This window comes from Pleurodeles waltl, chromosome 10 (assembly GCF_031143425.1).
Source record: "Pleurodeles waltl isolate 20211129_DDA chromosome 10, aPleWal1.hap1.20221129, whole genome shotgun sequence".
Taxonomy (NCBI): Eukaryota; Metazoa; Chordata; class Amphibia; order Caudata; family Salamandridae; genus Pleurodeles; species Pleurodeles waltl.
This window is the reverse complement of record NC_090449.1, coordinates 1,034,561,890-1,034,583,008: the sequence shown is the minus strand read 5'-3', so window position 1 is coordinate 1,034,583,008 and position 21,119 is coordinate 1,034,561,890.

The window sequence follows — 21,119 nt, the reverse complement described above, 5'->3', positions numbered from 1 at the left end:
CCACTCAGCTGACGGAGTCTCAGCCACAGTAAAAGGCAATTTCTCCAACTTTTCAATATTTAACATAACATATGTTGCTTCCTTCTTAGCCATCAACTGTTGTTAACGAGTCAAACTAAAGGAAATAAATATCTCCCTGGCACGAATGTGCTGCCACGGAACGCGACCTGCCTTCAAGGTCTGTAGAGTCCAACCCAACTGCATGACGGACCGCGTTTGACTCTGCCCATGATATAAAGAAGACATATCAGATTTAATAATGTCTATAGCAGAGGAAACAATGTTGTCAATTGTGTATGCACGGTCTGAAAGGGTATGCATCCCATTATCCACAACAGACAAGGCCTGTATCAAATTTTCCTGATCAATTTGCCTCAACTGGGCCGCTGCCTCTTGTTGTGAAAGCTTCCAAATCTCATGATATACTTCATAAAAAAACGTTTCTTCCACGGTAGTCTTGGTCCTGACAAAAAATCTTGCAAGTCAGTATCATTAGACAGTAACGTGAGATGTGTCTTAACTGCATCCAGCGTGCATGACTTCAACCATTGTTGACAAAGTTTCCCCACGCTGTATGTAGTAATGATATCAGCATGTTCTGGTGATATGTAGCGAGGGTCCGCCCTACTAGTCCTGAACCCACCCGAGGAGGTGACAAAACGCTGATGACACTCATTAGTGTCTATGGGCCACAATAACCACCCGCCCGGACGTATCAATGAAGTGTTAAGCGTACCATTCTGGACCCAGTCTGTAAGCTCACTAAACGTGGCATTAATATATTGCTGCCAATTGTTCAATTTGGAAGGGACAGGTATGCTAGGCAAATTCAAATCTCTAATCGTTGCTAAGCCCAAACAACTAGTCTGTTGTACAGTGTCATTTAGGAAAATCATTTGAACAGGAATAATACATGCCCTAAACAATGTCTCCGTACCCCGCATTTGCCAATTTTTCGTTCCCCAGACACTTTTCAAATCAACAGTTTTGGACCAGTACTCATACCCCTCAACTGAAAGTTTGGATACAAACAAATTTGAATACAGTAATTTAGTATCATTCAATAACATTTGCTTATTAGCATGCGGAGTAACTTTAAAATAGTAAGACTTAGCACTCTGTTGATTATGCCCAGAAAAATATGCAAATTTATCAGAATACGTTTTAGAGCTCCCCTGTGGAGGAGTCGGGCAATGTTCCCATTGCATATATTCAAATATCGATTTAGGGCTACGAGCTTTATGAATAAAGTGGTGTCCATAATAATTGTAGCAAAACATGTCGCCATAATTATCTCTAAATAGGTAAGCATCTTCATTTTCATAGACAGTATAATATTGCAATTCCGTCAACATAGAATCCACTGTCTTTACATCCCAATCATCAGAAACAATGCCTGCTATAACAATATAATTCATTGATAATTTGAGAACATACGGTAATTGAATTATTTCAGTGGGACCATATATATCAAACATCACTCTATCCCACACAATCCCATCCGGAATCGGCACTGCAGAAATGTTCACAAAGGACAAGTCCCTTCGAACCATATGTGATGAAAAATGTGGTTTCAACACCGTCTCCATGTGCTCTATGTGAGATCGTTCAGAAAGAAAATGACCATGTATCACCAGAAAAAAGGTAACTACAAACCCCAGCCATAAGAAAAGAGTCATCACAGTCATAAAAAGCCACAGATAGTTCCAAGGAACAACAAAATATGTGTTTTTGAGCCAACACAGCAGCCTACGTGCACCCAAGGCTGGTGTTGAAGAGGACGAGGAGTCCGACACGGTATCATCAGTGGTGTTGAAGCAGCCAGAGGCAGTTCTCGCAAAAGGTGCAATCGTAAACAAAGAAGCAGATGGTGGCTCTCGCCTTGGCACGCTATAAACCACATGTTCAGCAATATCAGTAGAACGTACAGCAACTTGATCAAAAGATTCCAAATTATTCGCCGTCTGTGGAACAATCCCAAGATCAGCTTCCACCCTCCCCAAGCTCGGAGAGGAAATAGCGTCGGTGCAAATCACCTGCAGCGGAAATTCTTCCCCAGTAGTGAGAGGGATTCCGGAACTACTGGGTGTCCCTCTTGGTCTGCTGTGCAGAATCGGCCACATGTTGTAACTTAACATTGCCAATGGAAACAAAGTGATTTCCTTTGGCCCCTTGCAATGGTGGCAAAATTACAGTTCTTGTGCCTTTGATCCCTAGCACAGGGACAGGCACCCGATAGGAAGGACCAAACTCTTTTTCACTGCGACCTTTTCATGCACAAGATCCCCAATCCTGGGAATCCAACCAGTAGGCGTTACTGGTTCATCCTTAATTCCTGTGGAGGCAGCACTGGCAGAAGAGTTATCTTCACGGAATTGTTGTAAATCCTGCAAAACAGTGACACGATCATTTATGTCAAAGGGCGTATCTGCCGTCTCCACACCAGGACCATCTAGATCAGGAACATACATTTGTGTTCCAAACAGGCACTCATATGAAGTACGACCCCCCAGGGACCTTCTAGGCAAGTTATTAAGTGCTCTCTGTACTCCATATAGGTGGGCTAGCCAAATACGACCCGTACCTATAACTCTGGCCGTTAAGGATTGCTTTAAATCACGATTTAAACGCTCCACAACACAATTTCCCTCTGGATGAAATGGAGACGAGAACTGGAGCTGGACCCCCAACGAAGCCATTGTGTCCCTGAATGCCTTAGAGGCAAAAGCAGGGCCCTGGTCCGAATGAAAAGCCGCAACTGCATATGTATCGACAAAAATGCGCAAATCTTTAATAACAGTTCGAGCGTCAGCCGAGCGCTGTGGCCAGACCCACACAAATCTGGAGCACGAATCTACAGCAACCAATATATATTTGTATGCACTATCAGGTGTCAGCGGACCACAATGATCCAAGTACACATACTGCAAAGGTTTATTTGATATTAGAAGGGGCGTCTGCTGCGGGCGTCTAGCCGTGGAAACTCTAATTTGTTGGCAGACATCACAACAAAGGACATACTGCTTCGTCTCTTTATAGAGACCAGGCCACCAATAACGAGCCTGTAACAGTGAAATGGTGGCAGCCACGTCGGCATGTGTCCAATGCCGCCCCCTCATGTGCTGCAGAAATCAATCGAGGTCGCTCAATTTTATTGGGCATTTGTCGTACACCAACGCCTGGTATTTTAACTACAGCGTTTAGCATACCACCCATGCAATAACTATATTTAGAAGGGAATCCTTTCGGAAATGGCGTGCCATCAGCCGTAGCCTTTATGGCAGCCAAAATCTCTGTGTCTGGTTTGGAACTCGAACGAGTTACTGCGGCCACAGTGGCAACTGCCACTGCCGATTTTGCGGCTTCATCAGCCAAAGTGTTACCAGCAACGTGTATTCCAACGCGCTGGTGTCCAAGTGTATGCACAACATGGACTTTAGGAAGCGTTTCCTTCAGATCTGCAACCTTCCCCCACAGCGATTTGTGTTTAATGGTGTTACCTTTGGAATCTCTGAACCCATTCAACCTCCAGTAGTGTAAATATTCATTGAAAGACTGAACACAGTAATAGGAATCACAAACCAGCAATGTAAATATTGCCGGATCTGCATGCTCCAAGGCTAACAACAAAGCTTTCCCAAGGTCTGTGTATAAGTATGTTGGGAGCAGAACTCTTCCCCCTCCATATAGCCGCTCACCACCGCACATGCAGCAGAATACTGTTGTTTAGTCCCAACCGCTGGTTGCGCAGAGCCATCGGTATACATGACCACCTGATATTGGTCAATAGGCAATGTGCCAGCGGGAACTGGGTACTCCATTTCATATTAAAGAAATTCTTGAGTCTGCAGTTTAGGGTCAAATATGTAATCTACATCAGTGGCTGTCAAAGACGTTGCCCATTGTATCCATCGCGGGTGTAAAGCTTTCGAATTAGGAACACTCGCTTTTGTAACAGCCTCTAAGGCTGGAATCGGGGAAACAACAATGATGCGTTGGCCCTGGGCAAGAGGTCGTTCTTTAATCACAGCCATCTGTACAGCAGTGAGAATTTTCTCAGTTTGTGCAAAATGTTGTTCTGCAGCAGAATACAAGTGCGACTTGTATGCTATCGGGACTGTCTCACCCTCATTAAAGGTGACATATGTAAACCCAGTGGCACCAGGTATAACCCTGATGACCAGATGCATTTTATTGTCCCGAGTGTGTAAATGCTTTACTGCTAAGAGATCAGTTTGCAATTCTCGAAGAATATGTGTATGCTCATTCGTCCAAAATCTACTCGAAAAATTCGGGCGAATCAACTCGTATAATGGTTTTATACGTGTAGCGTAATCAGGAATGTAAGTTCTGCCAAAATTTAGAAACCCCAATAACGACTGGAGTTTCGAACCATATTAGGAGGTTTCAACTGAGCATATTTCTCCAAAAAGTGCGGCGCTAAGCTCTTGCCCTCATTCGACAACTCATATCCCAGGAAAATGACGCTTTTAAAATGACATTTGTAGCCAATTTCAGCAAATCCCACAACTATGCGTGCTACCCACCTTAGATGTTGCAGTAACTCATCGTCCGTCAGATATATATCATCAACATATGATAAAGCTTCAGGGTCCAACTCGTGCAGAATTTCAGTTACACGAGCTGAAAATAGTCCTGGGCTATTCTTATAACACTGAGGAAGACGACAAAACTTTTTTTAAGAGCCAAACGCACTAAAGCTCATATAGTCCCTACTTTCGGGTGCTATATTTTGGCTGAAGAATCTATTCGAGATATCTAATGTGGTTTTGTATTTCTTACGCACTATATTATTCATGAGCGCTGCGCTGTGTGAATTTTGTATTGCATACGTGCGTGTATGTCCATTTAAATGTCTGTAATCCACTACTATCCTATAAGAATGGTCCGGTTTAGCTACTGGAAATAAGGGATTATTCATCGGCGAGACACAGGCTTCAATTACTCCCTGGTACTCCAAGTGTGTAAGTATTTTCCTTACCGATGCCCTCGCTTCAAATTTTATAGGATATTGCGGTTGCGGCTAAGGTTCGCCCTTTATCGGAATTACATGATAAGGTGAATCCCTATCCCACCCCACATTATTTCTATATAAGGCGGGAGCCTGTGCCAGAGCCCATGTTTTACTATAGGACTCTGCTAGTTCTCCCGGAACAAGTGGTGAGAATGAAGGTGTAATAACCTCCTCCCCAACTGGACAGTCACGAACAAAGTTAGGGGGCCAATCCTGTTCGGCCAGCAGAATGTTATACAATTTGACCACACGGTCCCAAAAGATGGCGTTTATAGTGTGCTCAACGTCCCCTTCTAATTGTAAAGTTACTGTATAAACATCGGGATCAGAGACACGCATATCTGCTGTTTCGACTTGTATGAAGTCATCAGTTGCTTTCACCTCCAGATGCTCTAGAAGATTCCGGCGAACTATTGTGACCTCTGCCGCGCTGTCTAACAGTGCTAACGCCCATGTCTTGTTCTTCAAGAGAACTCTCTTCTTGAGTGGCATGTCTAACTGAGACTGCCGCCACCTTCTTCTTTTTAAATTGCTGCTTTTGTTGGATCGGTTTCTCTTCTTTCTTGACAGAAACCTCAGTTGAGCGTTGTGATTCCTGTCTCGGTTTCACGTACTCTGTTCTCCACCCTGACCACCCACCTCTCTCATTTCTCTTTTCAGATGAGTCCTGAAAGGAACGAGATTGGCGTGTATCAGTATATTGATATCTATCAGGCGTCTTCAAATTATCCCTATTTCTGAGATTATACCTAGTCTGCAGGGTCTCCGGTTGCGGAGATTCTCCCCTTTCTTTTTTAGGTGTTTGTTGTTTTTTCTCCCAGCGTTTTTTAGTACCCTCAGGTTGCTGCTGTTTAGTAGGATCCTTACTATTCTTACTCTGAAACTGAGGTTTTTGTGGTCTAGCCCCTAGGCTATCACGACCGATACTCGAATATATTTCCGCTATTATTCTCGCCAGCTCCCGCTCCTGATCGAGTTGCGGGACGTCACGAAGACGCATACGCACCGCTAGTGCCACTGCCTCCCCTTTTAGATTACTCAGTATGATGGAAGAAACTGTGGCAAAATTGCCAATCAGTTGCATCCCTAGATCTAAGGCTGGGGCTGCCCCATATTCATTTTGAATTTGTTTAAGCACGTCCGGTAAATTGGCCAGTGTCGGTGTACCGTGTGCTGTAGTGTAGAGCGCGGCAAACACCGTGCCCCATGTATTACAATGGTCCACAGTAGGAACCATACCAAACGGTAAACACATCGTCAATATTCTATGTTTATCCTGAGGTCCCGTATGGGGAAATACTGCTTCCAGCGTATTAATTTTTTGCGCCAGCCAAAATGGAGTTTCCTCTCGTTTGCCGGTACTTTACCCATAACTGAGTGTACAGTGGCCGGATTGATACCCGGAACCACTGCATGTGGTTGCGCCGGAGCAGCACGCGCTGGGTTTGTGTTCAGTGTCTGCATCACAAATTGAACTAAACGTCTATATGTAGCCGTTAATTCCGTATATAAGCGACGAACTTCAGCCACTGCCAATTGAGCAACCGCAGGATGTGGTGTATATGTTGCCAATAAAGGCCAGGTAGGACCATCATTACTCAGTGGACCTAACCTAACTTGTGCTATGGTGTGTGGGAGGGCGCCATCAAGCCAATTATGGTGTTCTTGATAAGATATAGGTATCTCTAAGTATTCATATGCCCTGTATTGTCCAGGGACATTTGAAGAGTGTAATCGTGAAATGTGTGTGTATTCCCATCAACTGCCAGAAATACTACCCAAGAATAAAAAAGTTCTGTTCTATAGGCTGCATGGGCATCCACCACAAACGTGACTGGACCCCCCTGGTTCGTTAGACCATGTGCTAACAGGTGCCCCGTGACTTGGGGATTCGCCATTATGAAAACAGCGCTGGTTCAGAGAAGACACACCAATATCGGGGTTTTCCTTTCAAAGTTCAAGCTTGAACAACCGACCACTAAGTAATAGGATGTACCTATCTCGTGGTGGCGGAAATCCGAGAGAGTCAGCCGGACCCGAAAATTAGAGCCAGACCAATCGTTGGCGGCGCCATGTCACGTTGGCTCTCATTATCCTAAATGAGACTACTGGATTTCTAGGTAGCAGGATCGTTCACGGTGTGGGGGACTGAGTCTGACCCACTTGGAAGGACCTCTGTCACCCTAAATCCGGTTTTGCTCCGGCTAACTAGCAGTGCCTCATCTCTCCCAAGGGGAAGGGATGATTGGGCAGCCGAGCGCATGACATCTTTGGAACTTCTCAGGGAAGTCGTGGTCACTCAGATCCAAACCAGCTCTCTCATTTACAGTATGATCTCATATACAAATGACAAAGGCAGTTGAAGTTTTATATATTGTTTTAATAAAACGACTGCATTTTAGATATTAAAGCGTGAGCCGCAATAACCAGAACCATACAACACAGTAGGATTGAAATAGTCACGAGGAGAGTGAAACATAAGAATAACGCTACCATGGTGTTAACAATTTCTACTCTCTCTCTCAGCTAGTTCTATTTCGAGCACAGCATGTTAAACTTCTAACTTGCCTTTCAGATTCCCGGGGAAGCCATCAACCCTCATAACTGAGCAAAGGCCTGTGATCTGGTTCAGCATCTGCAACGAGGCAGTCAGCGTCTAGTTGTGGTTTCCTGGTCGGAATCTCCCTCTTGCGTGTATTGGGACAAGGAAGTGTTTTTATAACTAACATGTCAGTGTGATCACAAAATGTCCCTACGCAAGAATGCCAAAGACTAAACTCCTACCACGTCTATCGGCAATGTACCAGACTGTATCCTTGACTGAAGCACAGAGTGAACAAGAATGTGTTATTGAGAACTCCAGTGTTGAAGTAGGCTAAACAGTGTGGTATAAAAAATAAAACAAGAAAGTAGAACTGGTTATTTGAAAAATAACAGTACGAAGCCGAATAAAAAGCATTTAAAGCAAAGTGCACAGAGGCTCTAAGCTGCGAGCAAAGGAATAAAATACATCCAGGGCAAAGTGCACAAAGGCCTAAAGCCTGAAGCTAACGCGCAAAGGATACATAAAACTGACCACACTACACAGGTGCTGGGTGATGTGGGCTTTCTTGGGTAGGTTGAGGATCAGTCTGGCGGCTGCATTCTGGATCAACTGAAGTCTTTGCATGAGTTTGGTGGAGGTGCCTGCATAGAGTGAATTGCCATAGGCTAGTTGGCTGGTGATGAGGGCATGTGTCACAGTCTTCCTGGTGTCAATGGGGAGCTACTTGAAGATTTTGTGGAGCATGCGTAGCATGTAGAAGCAGGCTGAGGATACGGCATTGACCTGTCGTTTCATGGAGAGCTTGCTGTTTAGTATGATACGGAGCTTGTGGTCTTTCGGTGTGGGCCTGGTCTGAGTTCCAACAGCCACCATGAGTCATTCCAGAGGGCTGTGTGTTTGCCGAATATGAGGACTTCCGTCTGGTCAGTGTTGAGTTTTAGGCAGTTGTCCCTCATCCATGCTCAGACGTCCTTCATGCAGTTGTGGAAGTTAACCTTCGCTGCGGAGGGGTTGGCAGAGAATGAAAGGACTAGCTGGGTGTCTTCATCAATTCCTGTAGGTTTCCTTCTTGTCAGTGGCCTTTAGGCTGATTGATATCTTGTTTCATTAATAAAGAGTCTTGTGTGAAACTGAATGCTCTAGGGTAACTCCAGTGTTGAGATCAATACTCGAGAGATCGCTAGTATATTGTTTCTACCTCTGTTTAATCTTTGGAGCATTAGCTATTTTCTGCCTATTAGTGCCTTTCAGCATACAAATTTGTAGATGGAAATTCTTTTTGATTTAGTGAATCTTTGAAAAGCAGTCCTTTATTTTCATATTTCTTTACATCTTCCATATTATTGCAGTTATCGATTTACTAATGATCTTTGCTTCTCCTGGTTGACATCTGAAATTTCCAATATAATTCTTTCATAAGTGCCTTATTTTTGTAATCGTGGCTTCTTTACTTTATGTGTAACTTTTACTGTTGTCATCTGCTTATATTTCTTTTGCTTTTTGTTTGTCTTGAGAAGCCTCTTCTCTGATTCATCCTTGGTGGTTTCTTTGACTTCAGCCATTTTTTTTCTGACTTCATATCAATCAAATTCTGCATTTCAAATCATTTGTTGACATTTTGCTTTAATGTCATACATTTTCGAAATAATATGAATGTAAAATGGCCTTGTTATTCAATATACTTTGAGGAAGAGCAGATGATTCTTTGAAGTGGTTATGATGTGGCTGGATCACGGTAGTTTGACTCACTGGCTTCTGATGTTGTCATGCAGAGGAAGAAATTCTGAAGATGCAATCACAGGATTGCAGTAGGAACTACAGGCGGCTCCTCCGATAAGGCAGAGGAGCATCGCCCCACTGGATTGTGGGGAATGGAAAAATAAAATGATAATAACATGATGTTATCATCATTTTATTTTTCCTGGAAGTAAGGGGCGGGCAGGGGTGGGCTGGAGGAAGGGGGCCAGAGGAGGGCTGTAGGAGGGGGTTTTCAGCCCAAAGTGTGCATATCTGTTTGGCCAGAAGTGTTGGGCCGGCAAACAGACATGCGTACTTTGCATTTTCTCTACCCGGCTCTGTTGCACAGCTGAGTGGAGAACATGCACATGCTCCCAATCTCAGTCGGACCGGCGAAGCAGGCTGCTCAGACGAATCACGACGCTGCTGTCTTGCTGTTGGTCAGCAGCGTCGTAATTGGCTGGGAGCCTGTGTGCAGCCGGGAAGAGCAAGAGGACAAGGACGGAGAGCAGACAAACATGTCTCTCCTAAAGGTGTTTTTTTTTTACTTTTGTCTTTTTTTTCACCATACCTGGCTCCCCCCCACCCCGTCCTGTCCCGCTCCGCTACCCCCGTTGAGTGGCAGCTGCCACAGGTTGGAACATAGACTGTACAAAGCATGAACCAAGGAAAACAAATGCAGATTAGCATATGGGGAGTTGGTGTATTGCAGTGGATTGGAATTTGACATTTTTAGTCAGAAGACTACAAAGTTTACTGCTCAGTGCATGAGAAGCAGAGAAGAAATGGGGTTGCGTTAATCGCCATGAAGGGCATAGGAAAGACTGTAATTGGATGTAATGCAATGTGGTATTGATTTATGTCAATCAGATTCTTTGGACATCCTTCAACAGAACAATCTTCCAAGTTTATCTCTCAACAACTAATGCACGTGAAAAAGTATTAGGTCAATTTAAACATCAAGTTCAAGCCGAACTTGATAGAAACTGCACCCAGGGAAATGGTATCAGAATATCAAAAATAGTATTTATGACAATGTTGCTCCATCTGAATTTAATAACTGACCATCTACACCCACATTTGCAGTATGTTTGTGAACATTATTTAGGCCACAATATCTATGTCAGATTATATTTTTGTAATTAATATTCTGACATACGCCCTTAGGGCCAGATGTACAAAGATGAAACTTTGCATTTCTTAAATAGAAATCGCTATTTAAGAAATGCAAAATGCAATGTACAAAGATATTGATTTCCTAATAGAGAGGAAATTGGTATTAGGGTATCCCATTGCATTTGATTCAATGGGCCAGTTTTGCATTTCCTAAATAGCTATTTCCTATTAAGGAATCGCTATTTAGGAAATGCAGAACCAGGGACGGCAATGGGAAAAAGGCCCCCCATGGTGGACCCCAAAAATAGTGGTGCCTAAGGGGCATGTGTGTGCTCTATTGCAATTTTAAAAAAAGCATCTTGGGGTGCTTTTTAGGGTCGAGCCTTCGTCGCATGCGTTCGCGCATGCGTATTGCTAGCGAGACGCTTTAGGTATCAGAAAAGGGCTCGGAGCCCCGTCAACGTCACGTCAGTGTCTTTCATTGGCAAGTTGGCTTGCCTGTTAGAATCCGCTTCTTTTGATTAGCCGAAGGCACGCATAGGTCATGCCTTTTCCTGTGGTTAGCCCTCCTCGAGCGCAGCGTCAAAGTACAGAAAACATGCGAGGCTCGCTGGGTTTGTGGCCTACTTTTTCTCAGTTGATAGGTGTTATTACGTGTGAACTGTAGCATCGAGATCGCGCTAATTTTTTCTTTTAATGGAAGAAAAATCCGGTTGGGAGTTTAAAACTGGGAACAGCTGTAACTCCGACAAATGCGAGACCCTAGTGCATTTTAAATGCTTGTTTTAAATTGCACCTGGTTACCACTGAGTTCAAGTCTTTGGTCATTTCATCCCCAAAATGCTCACATCGCATTTCAGAAATTCAGGATACATCAGAATAGGAATTACAAATAGGAAATCCATATTTGCGATTCCTTTAAGGGCTTTGTACTTTAGAAAAGCCCAGTTTGTATTTCCTAATGGTTCAAAATACTGATTCAGACTGTTAAATAATGCAAACAGGCGGTGTCTTTATTGTATATTACTCTGGATCATTTATCCAAACTGCTATTTATTTTACTGTTATTCAATCAATCAACCAATCAAAAAATGTATAGAGCGCGCTACTCACCCGTTAGGGTCTCAAGGCACTGGGGGGGGGGAGGGGGTGAGGGAGGGAGGGGCACTGTTCAAAAAGCCATGTTTTTCATTTTTTTCTGAAGAGCCGGAGGTCCTGGGTCTTGCGGAGGTTGGTGGGGAGGGAGTTCCAGGCCTTGGGGGCGAGGTAGGAGAAGGATCTGCCTCCTATGGTGGTGCGTTTGATGCGGGGGATTGTGGCGAGTGCGAGGTCGGCAGATCGGAGGTGGCAGATGGGAGTGTGGAAATTCAATCTTTGGTTGAGGTAGACTGGGCCGTCGTTGTGGAGGAATTTGTGCGCGTGGATGAGGGTTTTGAAGGTGATCCTCTTGTCGATGGGGAGCCAGTGAAGGGATCTGAGGTGTTGTGAGATGTGTTCATGGCGAGGGAGGTCCAGGATGAGGCGTGCGGCTGTGTTCTGGATTCTCTGGAGCTTGCGTTTGAGTTTGAGTGTGATGCCGGCGTAGAGGGCGTTACCGTAGTCTAGCTGCTGCTGATGAGTGTGTGGGTGACGGTCTTTCTGGTCTCTATGGGAATCCATTTGAAGGTTTTTTTTTCAACGTGCGGAGTGTGTTGAAACAGGAGGAGGTGACGACGTTGATTTGCTGGGTCATGGAGAGGGAGGGGTCCAGGATGATGCTGAGGTTGCGTGAGTGGTTTGCGGGGGTAGGGGCGAGTCCTAGGGCGGTGGGCAACCAGGAGTCATCCCATATGGTTTTGTTGGGTCCAAAAATGATTATTTTGGTTTTGTTGGAGTTGAGCTTGAGGTGGTTGGCAGTCATCCAGGTGGCGGTGTCGAGGAGTGCAGCGTGGAGATTGGTTTTGGCGGTAGTAGGGTTGCGGATGAGGGAGATGATGAGTTGGGTGTGGTCTGCGTAGGAGAGGATGGTGATTCCGTGTGGTCGGAGGATGTTGGCGAGCGGGGTCATGTAAATGTTGAAGAGGGTGGGGCTGGGGGAGAATCCTTGGGGGACACCGCAGATGATTTTGGTGGCAGTGGATTGGAAAGGAGGGAGGCAGACTTTTTGGGTTCTATCGGTGAGGAAGGAGGTGAGCCAGTCTAGGGCTTTGTGTCGAATCCCTGCATTGTGGAGGCGTGTGCAGAGTGTGTGATGGCAGACAGTGTCAAAGGCCGCAGAGAGGTATAGGAGGATGAGTGTGATGGTCTCACCCTTATCTGATGTCGTCAGTGCATGCGATGAGGGCGGTTCCCGTGCTGTGGTTCTTGCGGAAACCGGACTGGGAGGGGTTGAGTGTGTTGTTTTCCTCCAGGAAGTGAGATAGGCGTGTGTTTACTAGTTTTTCTGTGACCTTTGCGGGGAAAGTGAGGAGAGAGATGGGGCGGTAGATGGAGAGGTCATCCGGGTCAGCTTTGGGCTTTTTTAGGAGTGCAGTGATTTCTGCGTGCTTCCAGGGGTCTGGGAAGGTGGCGGTGTTGAATGATGTGTTGATTATGCCGCAAAGCTTGGGGGCGATGGTAGACTGGCTTTGTTGTAGATGTGGTGGGGGCAGGGGTCAGAGGGGGATCCAGAGTGGATGGAGTTCCTAGTTGTTTCAGTTTCTTCGATGGTGGTTGGGACCCAGGTGGTAAGTAGGTTGAGGGAAGGGTGTGAGGGGGGTCTGTGTTGGGCGGGTGGTGGGGTGCAGTCTGTGAGTGTGGTGTGAAACTATTGTGTATGTCTAGGATTTTGCGGTGGAAGTGGTTTGAGAGAGAGTCGCAGAGGAGTTGTGTGTGCGTGGGGGCTATGTTGCTGGCTTTGGGTTTGGAGAGCTCTTTCATGATGGTAAAGAGTTCTTTGCTGTTGTGGGAGTTGCTGTCTATGCGTTCCTTGTAGTATGCTCTTTTGGTGGTGCGTATGAGTTGGTGGTGAGTGCGGATGGTGGCTTTGAGGGTGGAGAAGTTAGTGGTTGAGTATTCCTGTAACCAGGCTTTCTCAGCTTTGCAGCATTTGTGTTTGGAGTCTTGGAGTTCAGTGGTGAACCATGGGGCATTCTTGATGTTGTGGGTAGTGGTGTTTTTTCTGAGGGGGCGAGTGTGTCTACGCAGGTGGTGATCCAGTTTGTGAGGTTGTGGGCAGCAGTGTTGGGGTCGTTGGTGTGGGCGGGGGGGTTCTGTGCCAGTTGGGAGTTCAGGTGTTCTGTGGGATCCTGTCCCACAAGCGGTAGGGCGTGGTGTGTCGTTGGTGGTGTGTGGGGGGGTTTGGCGGAGGAGAAATGGACGCAGTAGTGGTCAGTCCAGTGGAGTTCGGTGGTGTGGGTGTAGGTTATGTGTTGGCTTGAAGTGAAGATTGCGTCTGGGGTGTGTCCTGCTGAATGGGTAGGTGCTGTGACCAGTTGTTTGAGTCCGAGGTTGTTGAGGTTGTCTAGGAGGGAAGAGGAGTTGTGATCTTGGGGGTTCTCCAGGTGAAAGTTAAAATCACCAAGGAGGATGTAGTCTGTGGAGATGAGTGCGTGAGGGCTGATGGTGTCAGCGATGGTGTCGTAGAAGGGGGTGCGTGGCCCTTGGGGTCTGTATATGAGTGTCCCTCTGAGGATGGTATTATTGTTTATGTGGATTAGGAAGTGCATGTGTTCTGCACTGTTGAGGGTGTCGTGTGTGTTAGTGGTGACCTTAATGGTGTCTTTGTGCAGGATGGCGATGTCACCTCCTGGTTTGTTTAGGCTGTCTTTGCGTTGGAATTTGTATCCGTCAGGGGTTGACTTGATGTGGAATCTTGCTGTTTGCTGCCCTTGTAATGCAAAAATGGGCATTCTGTGGAGTTCAGAGCCCAAAATTGAACCAGAATGGCTACTGAACCTTGAATCCTATGAACCAGAGCCGAGTTTCTTTCAGTGCAGCAGATACAGTGGATCAGAAGCGACTATGAAGCAAAAAGGAGTCTGCACTGTAATTTGCATCCCAGATGTGATTACATTAATTTGCAAAATATTTGGATTACCTAAATTTGGGCACAATATAAGTATTTATCTTGTCCAGTAAAGCCTGGGATGTAGATTTCGATACTGGAAAAATGTACTAGTAGGATTATTTTGCAGACTTTAAATGAAGGTGTTGGCAACAACAGAGCTACAACTTGTGTATGTTGAGAAAACTGTGCTTCAAAGGGTCTTCTGTGGTGCAGAATCAGTGGAGCATGCATGTATTCATGGTCAGGCGGATCAGCAGCGCACAAGACATCCATTGAGAAAGTCACTGGATCAAACTCAAGGCCATCAATCAGCTGTTGCAAACTTATGTAAATTAGCAAATGTTTTTCCATCTTTAATGTGCTTATTTCAGGTACATATTTGCTTATCTGGCTCCAAAGTGTTCCAAAACATACTTTCCACATTTAATATTTAATAAAGCATTACCCTGAGCAGCACAAAGTTCCATAATGAGTATTTTTAGGCCAGCTTGTTTTAGTTGATCTCAATTATATCTAGGGCTCAAGTGCCACAGTAGGTTGTTGAAGTAGTTTGGCAGCATTCAATATGGAACAGAAATACATAGTGCATGAATACACCATTACTGTGCAAGCTCTACATTCTAACCGGTAAAATTATCAACAGCCTTTAAGTGGTGTTAATGGAAATATTTGTTTATGTGTCGTGACTATGGAGCTCATTATGAGTTTGGCGGTTGAACCGCCTGAACTCCAACATGGCAGTGGTGAGGCAGCCATCAAGCCGTCGGCCTCACCACCGTCGTATTACGATGTTTCCACCAGGCTGACCAGCAGAAACGTTGCATTATGACGTTCCCGTCAGTCAGCCCAGCAACAAAAATGTGGCAGCATTGGCCTTGACTCCCTCAGGGAGCCGAAGCCAATGCCGTCGCACACAGCACCCTCAGAGTGCACACTGTCTGCCAGAGCAGATTGTGCATTCAGTGCATAACAGTGGGGCCCCCAACTCTTCTTTCCCGCCAGCCTTCTCATGCAGAGACCCCACCATGAAAAGGCTGGCGGAAAGGAAAGTCGTGATCAGCACTGGCGGTGCCAAACTAGACACTGCCATGGCTCACCACGACTTTCACCACCGCCAACCCGTCGGGATCCTTGATCCTGGTGGAGGAGGCGGAGGAGGCGGAGGTGGTGGACTCTGGTGGTCCAACCGCCAGAATCATAATCTGGTGGTCAGACCATCAGGATTCAGGTGGCCCGACTCCCACCCTGAGTTTGTCAGTCTGAGAACTGCTAAACTCGTAATGAGGCCCTAAATTTGGGAATATTGTAGCTTTCGTCTGTCAGTTTTAGAAACTTCAACTTCATAAATTCTGGCCAAACACTCCTACATTTGCACAACGTGAAGTTAAACCTAACTGGCTCACCAGTGGTGCCAAATTCATGAGAGACGTTTGTTCCTCAAAGGATTATCTTGTGACAGAAATTCATGTCTGCAAATCTCCCCATAAGGCAGCAACAGTGCCAGGAGTCCCAGGGGTGCTTGGTGTGAGAGACGCTTGGGAAGGAGGACCTGTTCTTGAGGATATGCAGTTTGCATGATGTATCTCGTTGCCCTAACTAGCATTAGGATAGGGTTAGTATCGTCTCAAAGTTCCATCACAAAGTTCCACTAAGGGTGGCATTCTTTTCTTAAACACTTTGCATGCTTCATACTCTGCGAAGCTTGAAAAGTTTAAACAAGACTATGCAAGAAGTGTCAGTCTTTCGACTTTGCAACTTCACACATGGTTGGCCATGACATTGTTTTGAGTGTCACTAATGAGGTAAAGCTGCTTTACTCCTCAGAGTTTTACTGGTAAACATTTGCAAACAGGGAAGTGCATGTTGATGCTTTGGCTCCACATTTCTGATTTTGTGGGCACTCACAGTGAGACCCTCATTTCTGCCATCACTGTCCTTATCTCTTTCATCCTCTGATCCCTATAGTCTGGATGCCCACATTGCCTGACATTTTCTGCCCAGAGCAACCATCCAATTTATTTCAATTAATCCCCAAATGTTTCTTTGGGCCTTGTTTTTAACCTCTTCTGCCTCTGCCTGAGCCGGTGATTGCCGGTGGGGCTACCAGCACTAATTTCTGGGGACCAGCCCTTATTTGTACTCACTAGACATTGATTGAGAGCAAGAGAGGAAAACCACACTAAGGGGAAAGCAGGAGGAAGAGAAAGGCTGAACAAATGTCACAAAGGGAGAAAGCAGTAGCCTGCAAGAGTGAGACAAAGGGGCAGCAGGGAGGATCTGATATTGGATGAAAGACGGAAGAGGTGGATTCAAGACCACGCATCCTTGCTATGCAGCATGCCAACATTTAATAGGACTGTTTATGGGCTGTTATTCTTTCACAAACTAAGCACTGCCCTTCCCACTTAAAGTGCTTTGATGCAGGACACTCAAGTTCCGCCTGTTTGAGCAATGCACAGGAAAAGCCCAAATTAAATAATTGAGAGGGTAGAACAGGACATTAGAAACTCTCTGCTTTATGTTTATGCCCAAACCTTGGGGATCCAACCTTTTGAAAGTGGTCATATATGCAGCAGAACACACCTTCCTTATAACTTCTGTTGTTCACTTTATGTCTTATGTGGCCTGTCTGGAAAAAGGAAATGGGGAAACAGGATTTTTGATGCCTGGCACCACTGGTTTGCAGTAGACTGATACCATAATGGCAAAGCTGAAGAGTTTCTGTTGTGAATTAGTATGTTAGAATTACTGCAGTCACATGCCATTATTAGGTGTGTGCAGGTAAAACGCAAAGATTGATGAACTACATACAGGTGATATAACACAAAAAACACGGTAAATCTTCATGGAAACACTGATAGCTACAAACAGTTATGCTGAGGTTTTTGAAAAATATACTATAATTGAGAATGGCTTAGTCCAGGGAATGAGTACAGTAATTACTGGTTTAACATTGGAAAAATATTAAATTAAAACAGAATTTTCACTATGTCACATTCGTCCCATACTTATAGGTATTATTAAAGCAGTACACAGTATTTTTCCTTTTAAGGTAATTAGTTCAAACATTGATACTGAAGACATTTGCAAGAGTTTGTGCTGAAAATATGGAGCATTTTTTTATTTTACTATACATGACCTAGATATTTTGGAGAAAAGATTTCTTAGAAATTGTTGATGTACTTTCTCAGGAAGGAACTAGTTGGCTGTCTGCAGGTGGGCACCTCAATCAGCTACTATAACATTGGTTAGATAGGAAGTCAATAAATCATTTTAAATACATTGCAGGATGTTTGATTTTGAGTAAATTAAGAATCACGTTTCATTGATTCCTTGTAAGCACTAAATCCATTTGAAGGAGTATTATTTAGCAGGTCTCTTCAAATACCCATAATGTATGTACAAATGCAGTAATATTAGTTGATACTTTTACTTAATCTAGTTAGGCTCGAAAAGATCTGCCAAGATGCAATGCATCTAGGCCAATGCTACTAAAATATATAGTAAAACAATTTGCACTAGTATAGAGCAAATAGATTGTTGATAATGTATGTACTAAACCAAAATAGATTTATTGGGACTAGATCAACATTTATAGTTTCAAACTTTTTTATGAAAACCGAGATTAAAGACAATGAGTAACAATCACCCTACCATCCTTACAGATGATATGATCTAAAGCTAAAAGATAAAGGGACAAGTTATTCAAAGAAATTGAATTATTGAGTATCTTTCCAAAGACAAATGGTCATAGTTTTATATTCTTGCTTTCAACAAGGCTACCGTCTTGGATGTGTGATTTAACCTTCATTATTCTTATTGGAGACTGAATGCCTTTGAATATAGGAAACACTGCTCAAATTAAATATACAGTTGTACGTGAAAAGGGATGCCACAAAATAATTTTATGAGCATGCCTGATTTTTCTTATTGAACAGTGTTAACACAGACTTTCAGATTTTATTAAACTTTGCCACAGTAATTAACTCAACTTTAATACATAAAAGGCTTAAACCACATAACTCATGTAATTGCTGGCATCAACCTGAAGCAAATCTAGAAATGTTATCATAGGTTCAAATTCCTGCTCACCAAAAAAATCAATTTTTTAAACTAAATTACAGTATTTTGGTTAGACAAAGTGAAAATATTGATTGGAATATAACTGAAAATACAACTTAAATGCTAAAATAAATATATTCTAAAAATGTAACCGAAATTATAACACATTTAATTTAAAGGGTAAAATCTCAAACACTATTGTAAAACATCCTAAGGTTACCAGTTAAAAATGGTAGGATGACTTTACCTGATTCAGTGCTTACTGGGTAAATTCCCAAATGGAACACATTTTAGATAGATAAAATAAAGTTCTAGGTCAAGCAAATGGTTGGACTCGGGATAAAAGTTCATACTTGTCATGTAGACAAATTTATATTTTGCCAGGGCAAGCTCAACAAAATAATTGATTAAAGATGTGTGTGAATCTGGTTACAATTAATATCTAAAAACAATCTTCACAAATTTGTAGGACAGACATATAAAACTGAAAGCTGACAAAGAATAATATTAGAAGAGAGATAAGTTATACTTCTCAAATAAAATAAATGCAACACATGTCATAAAACAGCAATGGCAAGGTGCACTAATTTTGTTTACACTATGCAACAGAACAAATAATCCATCTTCTAGAATGTTGGCAATCAAAGAAATTAGGAAAAATTAGACTTATAGCTGAAAGGGGCAAATTTACATTAAAAGCTGAAGCAGTGTACAGAGAAATTAATGTACACATCAACCGATAAACATTTGAAAACATTTGGTCAACAGGGAAAACATGCTAAATGGGTGCACAAATGCAAAAACTATGTTTCATTAGGTGAGCACAAATTCTATTGTTATTTAAAGAAACTAGCAACATTTTATATGTATAAGTCAATAATGCGGCACAAACAATTGACATGTTGTTTCTGGAAATGCCTAAACTACACATACATTTGAATGATATGCTAAAAATAAAAAATAAATAAAAATGTTTATATCACAGGTATTATATTTATTCCTATTGACCTAGACTAATTGGGCATAAACAAAAGAGAGAAGAACATTACGTCAAAAAGAAATTTCATTGAAAGGATGCTGATTATAACTGAGCTGGTTTTAGATCCTATCCTTCTCAGCACTACAAAACCTTAACAAAGTCAGATAAGTCAAGAAGTGAAGGAAAAACATCTGGAACATTTTTAGAGATATTTAGAGAAATGATTATGAATATATTTATTGAGCACATGGTTAACTCATGTGGCCAAGCTAAAGCACACAGGTACCAAATGGTATGCTAGAGATTGATAGTGACAGGGGTGATCCATATTTAAGAAGCTTGCAGAAAGTGAGATGTTCAGGCTGTTCATGGAATGACACAGAAAGCTACTGCCTTTCAGGTAAGAGAAAACACATCAAACTATCCATGATTGATGTACTTCGGAAAGGTGGAGAAAATGATCCGAAGGATTACTGACAAGGGTAGGGCAGTGTGTAATGAGTAAACATGTTCCATGTGTTGGTGGATCCCTTGCAATTGACAGTTCAATGACAACTCAGACACTAAAATGCAGAGTTTGGCAACTGGGATCTGAATGCTGTGGGCTGACTGGGATTGTGGCACTCAGGTTTATAGAAGTCGCCGCACTTTGCACAGTTTGTACCCCGTTATGGAGGCAGGCACAAATACAGTGAATCACCTTAGTACAGTCTTGGCAAAGTGAGAATCCTGATGCAATTCAGAGTTGATGTATGTGTAAAGGAGCACACAACCCATAAAATTGTTTTTGCTCAGATTGCAATCTTTATTTTGCTCTACTGCTTTTTATGCAGCAGGCTGTTTGCAATTGACACTCTACAGCTTTTACAGAGTTATTTGATAATCCATCATTGGTTTTTCAGAAATGTTCAGTTTATCTCATACATTCACTGGGATTATTTACATCACAGTGTGCATAGCTTAATCTACAGTCAGAAAATCATATAAAGTAAATGCATTGCCTTTAGCCATGTTTTTACTCTTTTATCTGTTTTTGTAAACTATGTCTCTTAGTAAATATTCAATGAACTTTTATCAAAAAAAGAAAAATATTTTCACATTAATTATCTCTTTTACTAAATACATATTAATATGCACTTCACTCTATCATTGAGCTTTTTCAAAGCTGTTGGAACTGGTATGCAAATGAAGCTGCAACAATCATTTAGGTAGTTGTGAAAAGAGCTCAACCAAGACCTAGTGCATATGTCTGCTTTAGAGTGGCGGGGGGATCATCTGGCCTTGGTTAGCTGGTTGGAATAGAGATGTTTTGAGATGTTACCATTGGTAGGGGGGATTAATAAACCTATAGGTGACGTGCGGTTGTAGCAATAATTTAAAGTATGTTTAGCATGCAGGACTCTTACAAGCATTTGAAAGTGATTTATGACATTTTGTTCAAATGTGTCAGATATAGATTCTAAATCCTATCTTGGAAGCATAGTGGCTTTGTTTGCTTGATAGAAATTTTAAAATTGAACAATTTATGATCTATTTCAAAGTTTACTTTAGGAAATATCATTGCCACGAGAATGGAGCTCTTCCATCTTTTGGCACTGTACTGAGAATGTAATCAATT